Here is a 16,862-nt window from a genome sequence, read left to right on the forward strand (position 1 = left end):
CGGTCGGAATATTATCGCTTTTTTACGAGAAAAATCGCATAAAAATTGATTTTAAACAGCATTTGACATGCTTCGAAGTACGGTAATGGAATATTTAGAATTTTTTTGTCACGATACGCGCCGGGCGCGTCACCCTTTGTTACCCTTCGGATAGTGTCTTGAACGCACAACAAAACGCCGCTATTTGGATATAACTATGGATTATTTGGAACCAAAACAACATTGGGTGATGAAGTAGAAGTCCTGGGAGTGCATTCTGACGAAGAACAGCAAAGGTAATCCAATTTTTCTTATAGTAAATCTGAGTTTGGTGAGTACCAAACTTGGTGGGTGTCAAAATAGCTAGCCATGATGGCCGGGCTATCTACTCAGAATATTGCAAAATGTGCTTTCACCGAAAAGCTATTTTAAAATCGGACACCGCGATTGCAGAAAGGAGTTCTGTAGTAAATTCACCGGAAGTGTTCGGTGGGATATTGGAGCAGGTGTTCTGTAGTAAATTCACCGGAAGTGTTCGGTGGGATATTGGAGCAGGTGTTCCGCTAGCAGGTGTTCTGCTAGCGGAACGTCTAGATGTAAGAGGTTATTAAAGGAGAAGTGTATCTATAATTATTTTAATAACTGTTGTAAATTTTATCAACGTTTATGATGAGTATTTTTGTAAATTGATGTGCTCATTCACCGGGAGTTTTGGAGGCAATACATTTTGTAAACATCATGCGCCGAAGTAAAATGGGGTCAATGGATATAAATATGAACTTTGTCGAACAAAACATACATGTATTGTGTAACATTGATTCCTGGGAGTGTCATCTGATGAAGATCGTCACTGTGCTAGCATTAGTCTGGCTGTGTGGTTGAAGCTAAAAAGTAGTAAGTAGTTGCAAATTGCTAATTAGCTGGAATGCTAAAGTTGTCCTTGATGAGATTCAAACACGTTCGTGTTATACGCCTACCCATTCACCTTAACCAAACACCCTCCTTTGTTTTTAAGTAACATTCTGTCCTATGTAACCATACCAAACATAATATACTGTATTATAGTAATTTGAGTAACTAAGTTACGTCTCATCTATGAGACCAGGCTGCTCATCCCCTAACCCCCTCCTCTCTAGTTTGGTTTCTTTCTCTCTACAAAGGATAGGGGATGGAGCTGTTGTTTTTCTAGAGGATCTTTCTGACTCACAGAGCAGGAGCTGTTTTCAGCATGTCTTGGTCTCTGTGATCACTTCCAATGCTAAATGTCTCATTTGGCCTTCATGTTAATTTCTCATTTATGATGCTTTTCCTCACCAAGTGGCCAAACTCAAGTCTTTATATTGACGATTTTAAATGGCAGCATATGTCTCTAAATCAGGAGAAAATGAACTGTGAAATGGACAGGATTCTGTGTGTGAGACCCAACTGGAGGACTGGCAGAAACCTGAGAGGGTGTTTAGACCAGAGATGTTGACTTGTGACCCGTGTGTGTGTGTGTGTGTGTGTGTGTGTGTGTGTGTGTGTGTGTGTGTGTGTGTGTGTGTGTGTGTGTGTGTGTGTGTGTGTGTGTGTGTGTGTGTGTGTGTGTGTGTGTGAGGACAAGGCCCTGGTCTATGCTGGCTGTTTACTTAAAATGGCATGAGTCAGCAAGACTCGAACAGGAGCCTGTTTTTGCACGGCCTGCCAACTGCCTGTCTGACATTAAGCTCACACACACAGAAACACACACATGCCGCAAGTCAACATCACTCTGCACTAGTAGTCTTTTTACTCTCTGTCCTTTTAGCGTTTTCAGTTTTCTACAGGGCACTAAATACATGTAACCATTTTTAGGTTTCTGACCAAAATGAAGCAGCTACAGTAGCGCTGTGAGTTCCATCAAGGAAGGGGTAAGAGAAGAGACCAAGCTACAGACATAGTGAGTGCTGTGAAGCAGTTGACTGCTCTCTAGAGAGCTCAGTTCTATGGTTGTATGTGATGATGATGCACTGTAAACCCCAATGCGCCGCCATTATTCAAACCTTTTGAGGAAACCCGTTATACTATAGTGCATTCGGGAAAGCATTCAGACCCATTGATTTTTACCACATTTTGTAACGTTACAGCCTTATTCTAAAATTGATTTAATTGTTTATTTCCCTCATCAATCTACACAAAATACCCCATAATGACAAAGCAAAAACTGTTTTTTTGTGCAAATTTATAAAAAAACAACAACTGAAATATCATATCTATGTAAGTATTCAGACCCTTACTCAGTACACCTTTGGCAGCGATTACAGCCTCAAGTCTTCTTATGTATGACACTACAAGCTTGGCATACCTGTATTTGGGGAGTTTCTCCCATTCGTCTCTGCAGATCTTCTCAAGCTCTGTCGGGTTGGATGGGGAGCATTGCTGCACAGCTATTTTCAGGTCTCTGCAGAGATGTTCGATTGGGTTCAAGTCCGTGCTCTGGCTGGGCCACTTAAGGACATTCAGAGACTTGTCTCGAAGCCACTCCTGCGTTGTCTTGGCTGTGTGCTGTTGGAAGGTGAACCTTTGAACTGGTTAGTATGTGTAGATAATCCTGTTAAACGCGGCTTTAAAAAAAATATATTGCGTATTAAACTGCATAAGTGTTGCTCTCCACTTTTTGGAGGACCGAGTTTTGAAATCAGTGGAATTAGAGTATGATAGCTAAGGAGATAGAGAAAACACCTGTCTCCGGATTACATCTTCAAATTAAAGTCAACCATAGCATCCGTGACAGGGAGAAATGTCCAAACATGCTGTACACAGGTAAGATAGTCTAGCTAGCTACAGTTTCAGATATTACACGTTTCTAATTTTGACAGAAAGTAATTTTCATTTCGAGTTAAAGTGTACTGTTAGCTAGCTAGCTAACGTTAGCTGGCTGGCTTACTAGCTAACCTTACGTGTATGATCTTATTATTCGTTTCTCATAGCCATCTGCTTGGCTAGATGTAACCTAATGTTGGCTAGCTAACATTGAACCTGGTTGGTTAGCTACCTGCAGATTCATGCAGGGTAGTAATGTCATGATTTGGGATTATGGTTCATTGTTTACCTAGCTAGCTAGCTACATGTCTTAACAAAAGACTCCACTATGCAAGTAACCATTTTGGGTGCGTTTGTAAATTCAGTCTGGCCATCTACTCCGATTTCAGAGCATTCTCGTCTGCGTGTGCCAGAGTGCAGTATAACTGATGAATTTACGAACGCTCAACACCCGTTTGAATATGGCCGGTGTCAGTAAACTTCAGCAAAAAAGCCAGCAGCACAGTTATAGTCACCAATGCTCTGGATAACATGAAAACAGCCTAACCAGCTCTGCTAGGGTGAGTAAAATAATCAGGGGTTGTAGAGTGAGCTAGGACTGAGATGTAAGCAGTGAGTGTGGGGTGAGTTGGTTGGAGTTTGGGGGTATGGTGTGAGACTTGTTGGAGGTGTGAGCATCCCCCTCTCCCCTCGGAACCACATTGTCAAGGTTACGAGTGGCCGGAGGGGTCTGGCAGAGATCCAGATTTTCTGTAACGACGCCTATAAACCAGCGGGTGCAGTGTATCTGTTTCCCCCCTCTCTCTGTCTCCCTGTTTCTCTCTCTCCCCTCTCAATTCAATTCAATTTAAGGGCTTTATTGGCATGGGAAACATGTTTACATTGACAAAGCAAGTGAAATAGATGATAAACAAAAGGGAAATAAACAATCAAAAATGAACAGTAAACATTACACTCACAAGTTTCAAAGGAAAAGACACATTTCAAATGTCTGTCTCTCGCTCTCTCTCTATGAGCCTTAATGACAGAGTCACATCAGTAGCTAAACAGGAGGAAAGACGTTGAGGCAACATCCCAAAAACGTTTAGTGAACGTTAGTCTTCCGGGGTCTCCCACCCAGCTAGATCAAAGTTTAGCCATCTGCTCCTCCCCTGTTTGCAACAGGATTTCTGAGCAAGAGAGGGAGGCCTGAGTACCAACCATTTTTATGTCATTTTTAATTTAACTAGGCAAGTCAGTTAAGAACAAATTCTTATTTACAATGACGGCCTACACCGGTCAAACCCGGACGACACTGGGCCAATTGTGCACCGCCCTATGGGACTTCCAATCACAACCGGTTGTGATACAAACTGGATTTGAACCAGAATGTCTGTAGTGACGCCTCTAACACTGAGATACAGTGCCTTAGACCGCTGTGCCACTCAGGAGCCCATTTGTCACATGCCTCGAAATACCGTGAAATGCTTACTTACTAAATGGTGTGTGTGTGCGTGTGAGTGTGCGCGTGCGCGTGCTGAATGTAAGCATGGCAATTTCATTACCATAAATAAGGACTGGGTTATCTCCTCCATCCAATTTTTCATCTTTTAATTATTTTCTCTCCATCATGTTTGATGAAGTAAAAGCAGATGGGATGGATAGGGCATTTAATTACCCTGCACTGATACTGCCTCACAACCAACAGACAGGCGAGGACCCCCCTTCTCACACTCACAGACACACGCACACACAAACAATATAGAGTAAGAGTTGAGGTTCGGTATTGTGGTAGAATTGTCTAATATGGTGATGGCTCATGCAGCGCCTCTTCTCCCTCGCGAGACTGAAACGATTTGACATGGCTCCTCAGATCCTCAGGAACTTTTACAGCTACACCATCAAGAGCATTCTGACTGGTTGCAGCACCGTCTGTTATGACAACTGTCCCGCCCTCGTCCAGAAGGCTATACAGTATATAGGGTGGTGCGGACGGTCAAGCGCATCACTAGGGGTGAACTCCCAGCCATCCAGGAAGTACATGCCAGGCGATGTCTGAGAAAGGCCCGAAAAATTACCAAAGACTCCAACCTCGCGAGACATGGACTGTTCTCCATGCTCCCATCCGGCAGACGTAACCGGTACGTCAATGCTCAGACCAACATGCTCCTAAACATCTTCAAATTAAATCAAATCAAATGTATTTGTCACACCGTGAAATGCTTACTTACTAAATGGCTAACAACCCATGCTTTCCTTCTCCCACAGACTATCCACACTGACTCTATGCCCATCCACAGGGCTCACATAGACACACACACACCTTCACAGTCACTCTTACTCACACGCACACACACATACTTACATACGCACACTCACATGCACCCTCACACACACTCATTACTGATGCCACACATTTACACCCACACTCACACACCCCCTCACACCTACTGATTAGATGTATTACTCCATTACGCTGCTGTTCATTGATTATTGATTACCATTAGTATCTATTTATGCATCCTGCTACTGGTCATGATTACTCCTGTTTACATGTACACTGAATGTACAAAACATTAGGAAACACATTAGGAACACCTGCTATTCCCATGACAGGTGAATCCAGGTGAATCCAGGTGAATCCAGGTGAATCCAGGTAAATCCAGGTGAATCCAGGTGAATCCAGGTGAAAGATATAATCCCTTATTGATGGCACCTGTTAAATCCACTTCAATGAAGGGGAGGAGACAGATTAAATAAGGATTTTTAAGCCTTGAGACAATTGAGACATGGATTGTGTATGTGTGCTATTCAGAGGGTGACTGGGCAAGACAAACTATTTAAGTGCCTTTGAATGGGGTATGGTAGTAGGTTCCAGGCGCACCAGTTTAAGTGTGTCAAGAACTGCAACGTTGCTGGGTTTTTCAAGCTCAAAAGTTTCCCGTGTGTGTCAAGAATGGTCCACCACCCAAAGGACATCTAGCCAACTTGACACAAATGTGAGAAGCATTAGAGTCAACATTGGCCAGCATCCCTGTGGAACGCTTTCGACAACCTTGTAGAGTCTATGTCCCGACGAATTGAGGCTGTTCTGAGGGCAAAAGGGGTGCAATTTAATAGTAGGAAGGTGATCCTAATGTTTTGTACACTCAGTGTATATATATTACCATTAGTAATGTTTATATAGTCCTGCTACCAGTCACTTTTCAGCCCTGTTTACATGTATAGCCATCCTTGCGCACACACACACACAAACACACTCACAGTAACACCCACACACATACACACACTAACCACCAGTGGAAAAAATACCCAATTGTCATAATTGAGTAAAAGTAAAGATACCTTATTAGAAACTGACTCAAGTAAAAGTGAAAGTCACCCAGTAAAATATTACTTGAGTAAAAGTCTAAAAGTATTTGGTTTTAAATGTACTTAAGTATCAAAAGTAAATGTAATTGCTCAAATATACTTAAGTACAAAACTTAAAGTATAAAACATTTCAAATTCCTTATGTTAAGCAATTTTTTTGTTTGTTTTATAGATAGCCAGGGGCACGCTCCAACACTCAGACATTATTTAGATACGAAGCGTGTGTTTAGTGAGTCCGCCAGATCAGAGGCAGTAGGGATGACCAGGGATGTTCTCTGTTTGTTGAGTCCACCAGATCAGAGGCAGTAGGGATGACCAGGGATGTTCTCTGTTTGTTGAGTCCACCAGATCAGAGGCAGTAGGGATGACCAGGGATGTTCTCTGTTTGTTGAGTCCACCAGATCAGAGGCAGTAGGGATGACCAGGGATGTTCTCTGTTTGTTGAGTCCACCAGATCAGAGGCAGTAGGGATGACCAGGGATGTTCTCTGTTTGTTGAGTCCACCAGATCAGAGGCAGTAGGGATGACCAGGGATGTTCTCTGTTTGTTGAGTCCACCAGATCAGAGGCAGTAGGGATGACCAGGGATGTTCTCTGTTTGTTGAGTCCACCAGATCAGAGGCAGTAGGGATGACCAGGGATGTTCTCTGTTTGTTCAGTCCACCAGATCAGAGGCAGTAGGGATGACCAGGGATGTTCTCTGTTTGTTGAGTCCGCCAGATCAGAGGCAGTAGGGATGACCAGGGATGTTCTCTGTTTGTTGAGTCCGCCAGATCAGAGGCAGTAGGGATGACCAGGGATGTTCTCTGTTTGTTGAGTCCGCCAGATAAGAGGCAGTAGGGATGACCAGGGATGTTCTCTGTTTGTTGAGTCCGCCAGATCAGAGGCAGTAGGGATGACCAGGGATGTTCTCTGTTTGTTGAGTCCGCCAGATCAGAGGCAGTAGGGATGACCAGGGATGTTCTCTGTTTGTTGAGTCCGCCAGATCAGAGGCAGTAGGGATGACCAGGGATGTTCTCTGTTTGTTGAGTCCGCCAGATCAGAGGCAGTAGGGATGACCAGGGATGTTCTCTGTTTGTTGAGTCCACCAGATCAGAGGCAGTAGGGATGACCAGGGATGTTCTCTGTTTGTTGAGTCCACCAGATCAGAGGCAGTAGGGATGACCAGGGATGTTCTCTTGATAAGTGCGTAAATTGGACCATTTTCCTGTCCTGCTAAGCATTCAAAATGTAACGAGTACTTTTGGGTGTCAGGGAAAATGTATGGAGTAAAAAGTACATCATTTTCTTTAGGAATATAGTAAAGTAAAAGTAAAAGTTGTCAAAAATATAAATAGTAAAGTACAGATACCTCCAAAAACCTTTTATTCATATTCCTCTGCAGATACATGTTTGTTGCAGCAGTCTGACTGATATTATGTTTCCATTCATTCATTCATTCATTCATTCATTCATTCGTTCATTCATTCATTCATTCATTCATTCAACAGTGATACCCTACTCTAACATACCATCTCCCCCTCTTTTACACTGCTGCTACTCTCTGTTGTTATCATCTACGCATAGTCACTTTAATAACTCTACCTACATGTACATATTACCTCAACTTTACTTCTTATTTTTAGCCGTATCTTTTTAAACTGCATTGTTGGTTATGGGCTCGTAAGTAAGCATTTCACTGTAAGGTCTACACCTGTTGTATTCGGAGCATTTGACTAATACAATTTGATTTGATAACACTAGCTTCATGTCCACACCCCCGCTCCACCTTAACCCTAGCTGCATGTTCACAACCTTAATCTTGGCTCGTTGATCTCAAATCCCTAATTCAACCCCTGGGGATATCCCATATTCAAGTGCAAGATGGCAGTGATTTGAGGTTTGAGTTTTTTGATGCCATTTGTTCATTTGTTTAATTTCCAAGTCATTGAAAATGCCACCAACAGAGAAGTTTGTATCCTGTTTCCAGAAAATCTAAATATGGTTTAACCTTCTAGTGTGTCGGGCCTATTAAAATCTCTCTGATATTTTCCTTCAAGTTGCAGATATATTCTCTGTAACATTCTCATTTACCACTCACAGAATTGTAAATAATAATGTTGAAATTAATTAATAATGATGACACCTAATAAAAATGTTAAATATGTGTTTTGGTTGTTTGCCTTTGACTTGTGTACAGAATCCATTCAACTTAAACCTATTATTTCGAATTGGGCAAACTTATTTCTTTTGTTAAACTTATTATTTTACATTGGTTTAACCTGTTTGGTAAACAAATTTTTTTCAGTCAGGCAAAATTTGGTAAAAAGCTGAGGCATGGGCCTAGAGAAATGCAACTAAGTTGAGTAAACTTTTTTTTAAAAGGTACAGTATGTAACAATTGTTATTTGAAATAGCTCTAAAAAGCCATAATAAAGTGGCAAGGATCACAGAATATAATGCGTGACAGTGAAGGTGAGTGTGTCTATGTGGGTAGAGCTCTGTGGATGGGCATAGAGTCAGTGTGGATAGTCTGTGGGAGAGCGAGAGCTTGGCGCATGTCATTGAAGTGGATTTAACAAGTGACATCAATAAGGGATCACCTGGATTCACCAGTCCATGTCTTGGAAAGAGCGGGTGTTCCTAATGTTTTGTATACTCAGTGTACAGTTGAAGTCGGAAGTTTACAACACCTTCGTTTTTCACAATTCCTGACATTTAATCCTAGTAAAAATTCCCGGTCTTAGGTCAGTTAAGATCACCACTTTATCTTAAGAATGTGAAATATCAGAATCATCACATTCCCAGTGGGTCAGAAGTTTACATACACTCAATTAGTATTTGGTAGCATTGCCTTTAAATTGTTTAACTTGAGTCAAATGTTTCAGGTAGCCTTCCACAAGCTTCCCACAATAAGTTGGGTGAATTTTGGCCCATTCCTCCTGACAGAGCTGGTGTAACTGAGTCAGGTTTATAGGCCTCCCCGATCGCACACACTTTTTCAGTTCTGCCCACACATTTTCTATGGGATTGAGGTCAGGGCTTTGTGATGGCCACACCAATACCTTGACTTTGTTGTCCTTAAGCCATTTTGCCACAATTGTGGAAGTATGCTTGGGGTCATTGTCCATTTGGAAGACCCATTTGCGACCAAGCTTTAACTTCCTGACTGATGTCTTGAGATGTTGCTTCAATATATCCACATAATTTTCCTACCTCATGATGCCATCTATTTTGTGAAGTGCACCAGTCCCTCCTGCAGCAAAGCACCCCCACAACATGATGCTGCCACCCCCATGCTTCACAGTTGGGATGGTGTTCTTTGGCTTGCAAGCCTCCCCCTTTTTCCTCATAACATAACGATGGTCATTATGGCCAAACAGTTCTATTTTTGTTTCATCAGACCAAAGGACATTTCTCCAAAAAGTACGATCTTTGTCCCCATGTGCAGTTGCAAACCGTAGTCTGGCTTTTTATGGCGGTTTTGGAGCAGTGGCTTCAACCTTGCTGAGCGGCCTTTCAGGTTATGTTGATATAGGACTCCTTTTACTGTGGATATAGATACTTTTGTTCCTGTTTCCTCCAGCATCTTCACAAGGTCCTTTGCTGTTGTTCTGGGATGGATTTGCACTTTTCGCACCAAAGTACATTCTTCCTAGGAGACAGAACACGTCTCCTTCATGAGCGGTATGATGGCTGCGTGGTCCCATGGTGTTTATACTTGCGTACTATTGTTTGTACAGATGAACGTGGTACCTTCAGGCGTTTGGAAATTGTTTCCAAGGATAAACCAGACTTGTCGAGGTCTACAACTTTTTTTCTGAGGTTTTGGCTGATTTCTTTTGATTTTCCCATGATGTCAAGCAAAGAGGCACTTAGTTTGAAGGTAGGCCTTGAAATACATCCACAGGTACACCTCCAATTGACTCAAATGATGTCAATTAGCCTATCAGAAGCCTCTCAAGCCATGACATAATTTTCTGGAATTTTCCAAGCTGTATAAAGGCACAGTCAACTTAATGTATGTAAACTTCTGACCCACTGGAATTGTGGTACACTGAATTATAAGTGAAATAATCTGTCACTTTTTGGTGTAATTGTAGCATCAAAATGAAATAATTAGCTGGTTAAAAATCTGAGTGGGTGGTAGATTTTTAAATGTACCTGCCACAGTGGCTGGGGGACCAAAAAGTACATTTTAGGCCCTGGTCCCCTAAATCAGGTAGGCACATTCCTTTTATATGATGTGGGAGTTCCCTTCAGTCCAATGCTTCTGGGACAAAGTTACAAAATTCATTTTGAAGTGCATTAATGTAAATATTCAATGTGTTGCATCTACTATGTTACTTAACGATGATAGCTCCCTGAATATCTCAATCAATCAGAGATGATTACTGCTGGCAAGCAGCACTGCCACAAAATAATATGTTGGCTCTTTGATGGCAATCACTCCACTCTATCCCAATATGCCTGTGGATACAGTTACTTTTTAAGCAATAATACGAGAGGTCATGTGTTGTTAAAACTGTCATAGCACATGGACACGAGTGTATCATTGCTTTTATACAATGGGTTACCAGCATTAAAAAGAAAGATTCTTTCCCAAACCATCAATTTTTCAACAAAACGTGATGCTGCACTCACTAACACTGGTTGTCAAGTGCAATTTTAGGCATTCTGTGGTCGTTAGTTCTATTCGTATTGACTGCCATATAAAGCAAAACTACCCACGCTTTGGTTGATAGTTCCAGAACTTTGCCAGTTGCAATGGAAAACAGAAATGGTTGCTATGGAGGCTCTTCCCCCTTGCTAGCTAGCCAACTACACATCTAACACAATCACTTCAGACTGAAGCTGGAAAGACTAGCTGCATTTCGTTTAGTTTACCTGTTTTTCTATAGATGTGTTTTTGTTGTGCATATATCCATAAAAATGACGCTCATTCATGATTTCGACTGACTGAGAAAAGCTGCCTGTCTGTCTCGTCCCGACACGTTCGAATTTCAATGTTGCAAATGTTGAAGATAATGTCTAGATACTTTTTACAGTCCAGATCAAGTTAACAAGTTGCACGGCTGGGCATTGTTGTTGTTGTTGTAGTAGTAATAGTAGTAGGTGTAGGTGTAGTAGTAGGTGTAGTAGTAGGTGTAGGTGTAGTATTAGGTGTAGGTTAAGTGGTAACGGTTGGGCGGCGGGTACGCAGATAGAGATATGGGGGGGTATACTGACAACCAACCTGTGTTGCTAGGCGGAGTGGAAAAGGGTGGAAAACATGGTTTCTGGGTGGAAGGGCTGGGGGGATGCGGGGTTTGGACAGAGACATGTTGGGCTGGGGGGAATGGGATGGGGAGTTGGTGGTGTAGGCCCACCTCTTTCTGTTTCTTTACATACCAATTTTACTATTACAAAATAATTTTTTGATCAATATGATAATTTCTCTGATATTGTATCTGTAAACCTCCCAACCCAAAAATGACAAAACAAATAAAAACGTGGTAAAAAAAACCCGAAATAAAGACATGGTTTTACAGCAAACATGATTCTACAGTAGACATGTTTCCACAGTAGACATGTTTCCACAGTAGACATGTTTCCACAGTAGACATGTTTCCACATCAGACATATTTCCACAGTAGACATATTTTCCACAGTAGACATGTTTCCACAGTATACATGTTTCCACAGTATACATGTTTCCACAGTAGACATGTTTCCACATCAGACATGTTTCCACAGTAGACATGATTCTACAGTAGACATGTTTCCACAGTAGACATGTTTCCACATTAGACATGTTTCTACAGTAGACATATTTCCACATCAGACATGGCTGCTCCTCCTTTCCTATAAGCATAAACTTAAACAGGAATTACCCGTGCTAAGGACTATCGAATGCTGGTCTGACCAAATCGGAATCCACGCTTCAAGATTGTTTTGAGCATGCGGACTGGGATATGTTCCGGGTAGCTTCAGAGAATAACACATATTTTTCTGACACGGTGACTGAGTTCATCAAGAAGTGTATAGGAGATGTTGTACCCACTGTGACTATTAAAACCTACCCTAACCAGAAACGGTGGATAGATGGCAGCATTCGCGTGAAACTGAAAGTGCGAACCACTGCATTTAACCATGGCAAGATGACTGGGAATATGGCTGAATACAAACAGTGTAGTTATTCCCTCCGCAAGGCAATCAAACAAGCAAAACGTCAGTATACAGAAAAGTAGAGTCGCAATTCAACGGCTCAGACACGAGACGTATTTAGCAGGGTCTACAGACAATCACAGACTACAAAAGGAAAATCTGCCATGTCATGGATACCAACGCCTTCTTCGCCCGCTTTGAGGATAACACAGTGCGACCAACTCGGCCTGCTACCAAGGACTGTGGGCTCTCCTTCTCCGTGGCCAATGTGAGTAAGATATTTAAGCGTGTTAACCCTCACAAGGCTGCCGGCCCAGACATATTCAATCTCTCCCTATCCCAGTTTACTGTCCCCACATGCTTTAAGATGGCCACCATTGTTCCTGTCCCCAAGAAAGCTAAGGTAACTGAACACAATGACTATAGCCCCGTAGCACTCACTTCTGTTATTATGAAGTGCTTTGAGAGACTAGTCAAGGATCATATCACCTCTACCTTACCTGTCACCCTAGACCCACTTCAGTTTGCTTACCGCCTCAATAGATCCACAGATGATGCAATCGCCAGCGCACTGCACACTGCCCTATCCCATCTGGATTAGAGGAATACCTATGTAAGAATGCTGTTCATTGACTACAGCTCAGCATTCAACACCACAGTACTCTCCAAGCTCATCATCAAGCTCGAGGCCCTGGGTCTGAACCCCGCCCTGTGCAACTGGGTCTTGAACTTCCTGATGGGCCGCCCCAGGTGGTGAAGGTAGGAAACAACACCTCCACTTCGCTGATCCTCAACACAGGGGCCCCGTAAGGGTGGACTTCAGGAAACAGCAGAGGGAGCACCCCCCTATTGACATCAACGGGACCGCAGTGAAGAAAGTGGAAAGCTTCAAGTTCGTCGGCATACACATCACTGACAAACTGAAATGGTCCGCCCACACAGACAGTGTGGTGAAGAAGGCACAACAGCACCTCTTCAACCACACAAGGCTGAAGAAATGTGGCTTATCACCTAAAACCCTCACAAACTTTTATAGATGCACAACTGAGAGCATCCTGTCGGGCTGTATCACCGCCTGGTACGGCAACTGCACCGCCCGCAACCGCAGGGCTCTCCAGAGGGTGGTGCGGTCTGCCCAACGCATCACCGGGGGCAAACTACCTGCCCTCCAGGACACCTACAGCACCCAATGTCACAGGAAGGCCAAAAAGATAATCAAGGACAACAACCACCCAAGTCACTGCTTGTTCACCCTGCTATCATCCAGAAGGCAAGGTCAGTACAGGTGCCTCAAAGCTGGGACCGAGAGACTGAAAAACAGCTTCTATCTCAAGGCCATCACATAGAGGCTGCTGCCTATATACATAGACTTGAAATATCTGGCCACTTTAATTAACAGAACACTTTAATAATGTTTACATATCTTGCATTACTCATCTCATATGCATATACTGTATTCTATACAATTCTACTGTATCTTAGTCACTTTAATAATGTTTACACATCTTGCATTACTCATCTCATATGTATATACTGTATTCTATACTATCTACTGTATCATAGGCTACGCCGCTCTGACATTGCTCGTCAATATATTTATAGATTCTTAAGTACATTCCTTTAGTTAGATTTGTGTGTATTGGGTATATGTTATGAAATTGTTAGATATTACTTGTTAGATATTACTGCACTGTCGGAGCTAGAAACACAACCATTTCACTACACCCGCAATAACATCTGCTAAACACGTGTATGTGACCAATAAAATGTATTTGATTTGGAGCAAACATGGTTCCACAGCAAACATGGTTCCACAGCAAACATGGTTCCACAGCAAACATGGTTCCACAGCAGACATGGTTCCACAGCAGACATGGTTCCACAGCAGACATGGTTCCACAGCAAACATGGTTCCACAGCAGACATGGTTCCACAGCAGACATTGTTCCACAGCAGACATGGTTCCACAGCAGACATGGTTCCACAGCAGACATTGTTCCACAGCAGACATGGTTCCACAGCAGACATGGTTCCACAGCAGACATGGTTCTTGTTGTTTGCATCAAACTTTCAACAACCATCTGTGCTCAGTCCACATATATACGCCAACATATACTGTACCATCTGGAATGCATTGAAGCACATAACTCTCTTTCTTGCGCTCTCCATTTCTTTCTTGCTTTGTGTGCATGTGTGAGTGTTTGTGTACATGTGCATGTGTGAGTGTTTGTGTGCATGTGAGAGTGTTTGTGTGCGTGTGCATGTTTGTGTGCGTGAGCATGTGTGTGTTCTATAATACTGGTGTGGTTTGGATACAAGGTTTAGTGGGAGAGCAGCAAGGCAACATCTCGCTGGCTCTCTCTCTCTCTCGCTTTCTCTCATGTGGCTACAAAAAAAAAATCTTTGTGGAGACAGTCTGGCACAAGTCCCACAACTCACTGACTCACCCAGCCACAGATCTGCCTGCATCGCAACAATCAGCCTGTGTGTGTGCGTGCGTGCGTGTGCGCGTGTGTGTGTGTATGTGTCTTCTGCCCACAATCAATTAGTTCCACATAGTGGGGATTTTAAAGTCTCTGTGCCTCAGATAGAGAGCCAATAGTTCTAGAGAATATTTAGTTCCATATGAAAAGAACAGCAACATCTGAAAACAAATGTAAAAACAGAAAAGCACTTTAATAGATAAAATGTCAAGGCATTTCTAGAAAGGGAAATAAATAGTTTAATATTCTACCATCAGCTTTAGACAGTGTTTGAAGTGGAATGAAAAAGATACAGGGTCTACTTAGAAAAGGTGCTGACTCAAGCCGTCTCTTCCCTCTAAATTTTCGACAACTCTTCACTGTGAAGAATACAGTATGATTCGCACACACACGGATAAATCTAATCTGCTGGCTCCTATGCTCTCCACTTTCTAAGTATATACAGCAGACAGAGAAATGCTCTTAAAAAGAGCTTTGTCAGATGAAAAGCATAGATTTCAATACATCAATCCATTCCACGACTGATGTGAACCGGATTACAATGCCTCTGTACTGAGAGCACTTCACGCTAAGCCCTCTACATGCACACGAAGCTGAAGATTATATGATGTGTTGTTTTTCAAAGCACAGCGTCACTACAGTGTTTAACCGTATTGTATGTAGAGGGCTTAGCTTGAAGTGCTCTCTGGCCATTGTTGCATTCCATTGACCTGCACATTAATAAAACACAGAGTATATCCTTTGCTCTGCATCTCCCTGACTCCTGGAGAAAAAGGGAAAGCTGAATTTACAGAAGCCAAAAAATGAGTCACTCTTCATGTCAGGAGTATTCATTTCTGATTTTCATCACAGCCTGTGACCCTGTCACCTCTGTTAGAATGCAGCCTTTGTAATTTCATGGTTAATATTCAATAGCCACTTGTCCCCTGCGCTTGCTGTGTGCATGGAAAATCTCTAGAGGGGGTGTATGTAATGTGTGTGCATGTGCGTGTCTTTGTGTGTATGTGCGTGTCTTTGTGTGTGCGTGTGCGTGCCTGTGTACTAGGAAAGGGAAATGGGGGTCGTCACCAGAAAGGCTTCCTTCAAAACAGTTGCAGATGTCCAGAGATGTTCTCTCTCTCTCTCTCGCTCTCTCTCCTCCTCCTCACTGAGTGTCTGAGGCCGAGTTCTGAAGGGTCTCTCTGTGTGACCTGTAGGGGTGGCCTCCAGTGCTGCCTGTGGCCCGAGGCCACCTCTACATACTGTGGGATGGACAGGCTGGGGAACTGACCTCTCAGCCACACACACTGCACACTGTACACACACAACACACTTACACACTGGCCCCGTTATCTCTGACCTCTACACACTGGCCCCGTTATCTCTGACCTCTTTTTTATTTAATTTTTATTTCACCTTTATTTAAACAGGTAGGCCAGTTGAGAACAAGTTCTCATTTACAACTGCGACCTGGCCAAGATAAAGCAAAGCAGTGTGACACAAACAACACAGGTTACACGTGGGATAAACAAACGTACAGTCAATAACGCAATAGAAAAATCTATATACAGTGTGTGCAAATGTAGTAAGATTAGGGAGGTAAGGCAATAAATAGGCCATAGGGGCGAAATAATTACAATTTACCACTACACACTGTAAGATGAACAGGCTGGGGAACTGACCTCTCAGACACACATACTGTATACTGTACACACACAACACACTGGCCCCGTTATCTCTGACCTCTCTACACACTGGCCCCATTATCTCTGACCTCTACACACTGGCCCCATTATCTCTGACCTCTACACACTGGCCCCGTTATCTCTGACCTCTACACACTGGCCCCGTTATCTCTGACCTCTACACACTGGCCCCGTTATCTCTGACCTCTACACACTAGCCCCGTTATCTCTGACCTCTCTACTCACTGGCCCCGTTATCTCTGACCTCTACACACTGGCCCCGTTATCTCTGACCTCTACACACTCGCCCCGTTATCTCTGACCTCTCTACACACTGGCCCCGTTATCTCTGACCTCTCTACACACTGGCCCCGTTATCTCTGACCTCTACACACTGGCCCCGTTATCTTTGACCTCTACACACTGGCCCGTTATCTCTGACCTCTACACACTGGCCCGTTATCTCTGACCTCTACACA

This window comes from Salmo trutta, chromosome 16 (genome assembly GCF_901001165.1).
Source record: "Salmo trutta chromosome 16, fSalTru1.1, whole genome shotgun sequence".
Classification (NCBI taxonomy): domain Eukaryota; kingdom Metazoa; phylum Chordata; class Actinopteri; order Salmoniformes; family Salmonidae; genus Salmo; species Salmo trutta.